Below are 5000 nucleotides of genomic sequence, written 5' to 3'. Positions count from 1 at the left end.
ATCACAGTTTTAGAACCACCAGTATAAGAAAAAGGACTTACGTACACCGCCCATCAAATTACTGTAATCTCCTGTGATAACGTATCTATCACGAAGAATTTATTTAACTGTTTTGAAAACCGAGTGTCTTTGAATTATAGAGTGGGACGATCCCAAGACTTTGGGAAAGCTTAAGAATACGAATTTAGAGACGTCCAGCACCACAACTGAAGGCAATTTCATGTGGTGTCACTGGTGTACAAGAAGAAGAGACGCCTTCCCACCTCCCAAAAGGACGGGCTCCGTCTTTCCTAAGCCTCATTCAGGGTGCCACCCTGTTGACTGGCACTTGGTCCACAGAGCCAGCCCATGGATATGACCGATGGCTGTCGCCGTGTTTCTTGATGCTACAGTGAACAATGTAGTTGATCAATTAATTAATTAATTAACCAAAACAATCAGCCATCATCACCCACTCATTTACATCTATAAACATCACCATCCCCAATCCTGTCATGACAGACACATACAAACAGACAGACAGACAGAGCGACAGATACAAACACCACCTCACCAGCCACAGCGCCTCAAGCATTGGTTACGACCACATAAATACTGCATCCTAAGGAGTTAAGTGGGTCGGCAGGCAGGTAGCTACGTGCACACAGTTCCATGGTATATACAGTACATTTCTCTCTCCCATCACCTCACTTCTGTCTGCTTGCAACTCTACCTCCCTCCTCTCCCATCACCTCACCTCGACCTGACTGCATCTCTGCCTCCCCTCCCCCTCCTTCACTCCTCCCTCTCAACCCTCCCTCCCTCCCTTCCCGCGTTCCCGGAGGATGCTTCCATTGCATTTGGGTTGACCAGGAGCGATAACAAGGAAGGCTAGTGATGGGACTGGTAAACAAACACACAACTTTTATTCCTCAACGTTCCGGATACGCCTTACTCAAAAAGAATGATTACGATAATTAATGTTGTTGTTGTTGTTGTGGGTTGCAGTGTACCAGCGCTTCTATTGTTGTAGACAACCTCGTTCTGTTGCCGTGCATTCGACTGAGGGAGGCGTTGCCGAAACTATAGAGAGGAAAAACACTTGACCAACTCCGCATTTTTCCTCTGAGGAGAACGAAGTCAAGAAGAAGAAAAAGGAGACGACGAAGGAAGAAAAGAAGAAAACGAATGAATGCCTTGTCTTTGGTCACCTAGTTTATCAATCTGTTTATTCGTTTGTTTGATTACTGATTCATTTATTTTCCAACAGTTAATGCTTGCTCGTTTGTTTATGATACAACCTTTATTGAACGAGAGGCAGTTAACATTCATACGACTATAGGGAATAATAAAGTAACGAAGCAAACATTTAACCGTATGTTGAAAATGGATGTTTTCCTTTGGTTCAGGACACCGCCAGCTTTTTTTTTTTTTTTTTTTTCTAAATTCCGTGGCGCCCCTCTCGGTAAAGAAGGAAGTAAGATCCTTAGAATTATTTTTTTTCATCAACATCATTAGACATCGTAAGTCAGAATAAACTTTAATAACACCTAAACTGCCTATACCAACAAACTTCAAATACCACCACTACCATCACCTCCTCTACCACCACCATCGCCTCCTCTACCACCACAACCACAACCTCAATCACAATCACACCCATACCACCACCATCTCCTCCTCCTACTCCTCCTCCTCCACCACCTTCATCAACACCGCCATCTACTCTTAACCCATTCAACTCCGATGACAAGATGTCTTGTCATTTGGTCAAATAAAACAAAAAATCATAAAACACCAAAATGTTTGATCAAACACCAGAAAAATATGACGTCAATCCTCGCTTCGCTCGCAGCGAAGCGAGGACTGACGTCATATTTTTCTGGTGTTTGATCAATCATTTTGGTGGTGTATGATTTTTTGTTTTATTTGACCAAATGACAAGACATCTTGTCATCGGAGTTGAATGGGTTAAGTGTTAACAGTGATCATCACCGTCACCTGCCCCGACATGACCGTCACAAGATTAACCGAGTAGGTTAACCCCGTTGTATCAGCACCTCATGAGTATGCTGAAGCCGTGGGGATGAACCAGCTTCGGCTGTCGGTCCCTGATGTGGAAGAGCTTTGCCTCGTTGTATTGCACTCGACTCGAGCGGTGTGGCGGAGAACAGAGCAACCCTCATCCCTGGGGTGTCGAGGCGGAACGAGTGAGAAAGTTTAGTCTCAGTGGTCCACTTCAGGACCACCGGCCTATCCACTTTGGGGTGATGCGGCCTTTGTTCCTCAGCACACTGATTTCTACAACCAATTTTATACAATGAAAAAAAAAAATCATCTCGGGGGATACACTATGTGCCACCGTACTGAGGGAGGAAGACTGGAACAACTTCTCTCTCAATCTCCCTCAATCCCGACCTCCACCCTCAATTCGCGTCAATGCCATTTCCATACTCTTCCCCAAAGACTTAATTTCTCCCATTCGTATGTTGAACATGCCCCTTAGGCTCTCCCATCCCCCTTCCCTCTTTCCTTCCTTGCCCTTTCTCCCACCCCTCTTTTCCACCAACTCCTCTTTCTCCTCCTCCTCCTCCTTCTCCTCCTCCTTTTTCTCCTCCTATTCAACAACACCCCCTAGGGACCAGAGGCATGTAGCATTCTTTTATGATGGAAAACAAATTTCTCCATCTCCTCGTCTACCTTCTTCTCCTTTTTAACCCAATTGGACTGCATATCTTTTATGCAATTAATACTTTAAGGAGTTCAATGACACCCCCGACGTACCAGTCACATATCATTTTCCTAATACCCACGTATTCCATACACATTAAAACCCATTTAGCGCCCTTCCCATCTCAGCACTTCTTAGCTGAAGGGTCATCCTGCCCCGCCACACTGTTCGGGTCACAGTGAGACACAGGGATTCAACAGTGACCGACAACCGAAGCTAGTTTACCCCCACCGCTTCATGATACGAAGAACATTCCTTGTGGTCACGTCATCCCTTCATCCATTCACAATCTCCCACCATTCATTCACTCTAAACTTTTGTTTCTTCTCCCTCCTTTCTGTTACCCCGCCTCGCTTCAATCTGTCCTTTACCACCAATGACTCAACCTCTTCGGCGCGATTTTGTCTCCAAGGTTAGAAATGCTAGTTATATGCAACGAAATACAAATCCTCATCCTCATCCTCCTCTTCCTCCTCCTTCCCTCGCCCCCTCGCCCATCCTCTACCGGGCCCTAGCCCCTGGTCCACGCCCACACACCCATTCCATTAGGGCCAGTGTAAACCTACGCCCATATACAGCCTCGCCCGCAGCCATGCCGAGCCCAACACGCACCATCACCACCATCACCACCAACTCCTCCACCTCTACCACCTCCATCGCCACCATCATCTCCACCTCCTCCTCCATCCTCACCATTGCCACCAGCTCCAATTCTACCATCACAACCCTCTCCACCACCACTACCTCAACCACCTCCTTCATCACCATTTACATCACCACCTCCATTGGCATCATCACCAACATTACCATCCCTACCATAACCTCCTCCACCACTAACACCATCACTACCACTTTCTCCTACTTCCTACACTCGCCCCGCGCCCTCGTCTTAAGATGTCACTTCCTTTAGCCTCTGCAGAACATCCGTGCAACACTGTTAACTAAGCCTGTTATCAGATACTTGAAGTTTTTAACAAATTGTCCACATGGTCGGGAAGATCTTAACAAATTGTTCACATGGTTGGTTAAATGGCATATGGACTTTAATATCTCAAAGTGCAGCATATTAAACGTAGGGCTACACAACCCCGAAAATAGATATAGTTTAGGTAACACGGTTTTAGAGAAAACTGAGTGCGAAAGAGGCTTGGGAGTTCTAGTGAGTCCTAAATATAAATCCAGGAAACAGTGCATTAGCGCCAGGAATAAAGCTAACAGAGCATTAGGTTTCATTGCTAGGACGGTTACGAATAGAAGTGTAGCGGTAATCATCAAATTCTATCTGGCGTTAGTTAGACCCATCCTTAACTATGCGGTACAGTTTTGGTTTCCGTCCTATAGAATGGACATCGAGAACGAATGGACATCGAGGACGAATGGACATCGAGGAGAATGACCAAAATGACACATGGGCTCAAAAATTTACCTCACGAGGAGAGGCTTAAGCACCTTAACCTACACTCTCTGGAAAGACAGAGTGCGGGATGATCTAATAGAGGTGTTCACGTGCATCAAAGGCTTTAACAAAAGTGACGCAAACAAGGTCATCATATTAAGACAACAGAGCAGGACTCGCAATAATGGATTTAAATTGGACAAATTTATATTTAAGAAGAAAATATGCAAGAATTGGTTTACTAATAGGGTGGTCAACAAATGGAATAGACTTAGTAACCATGTAGTGAGCGCTGAAAATATCGGTTGTTGTATGGATGGGAATGATAGGCGGTAATGGACATGGAACTGCCTAGTGTCGGTCTCTTGCAGTCTCCTTCATTCTTATGTTCTTATGTAATATCGCCCCGAAGAGGTGGAGCGATACAGGTGGTAAAGAAGATGTCTAAGAATGGTACCAGAAAGAAAGGAGAGTAGAAGTAAAAAATTATCAGCAGTCTTCTTTGAGTGAAGAACATTCTCTAATCAAAAAGAAATTATATGTGACTCTGGTCCTTAGGGGTGTTACTAAAGCCCCTGAAGTATTGACATCCCAAATCCTGACATCCTATATACAGTAGCGTAGTTTTTATCTAGTACATTATAATAAAATACAGTCGGCTTTAAAGGTTTGAGACATCCTCCGGGTTTTGACAATACGAACATAACTTCTGTTGATGATCAGCTTATTGATGCTTTCGTCGCATGCTACGAGTCCAAGTTCGAGTCCAGTGACGACCGTTCCCTCGTCCCGGCAGACCGAACACACAAGGCAAAAGTAACATGAGGAAACAGAGACCGACGATTGGGCACCAGCAAGTGCGAGACCTAAGTCGAAGAGAGTCATCTCCCCGTC

Source organism: Oratosquilla oratoria, chromosome 6 (assembly GCF_046742065.1).
Source record: "Oratosquilla oratoria isolate Oo_2021 chromosome 6, ASM4674206v1, whole genome shotgun sequence".
NCBI classification, from domain to species: Eukaryota; Metazoa; Arthropoda; class Malacostraca; order Stomatopoda; family Squillidae; genus Oratosquilla; species Oratosquilla oratoria.
This window is presented reverse-complemented; position numbering follows the sequence as displayed.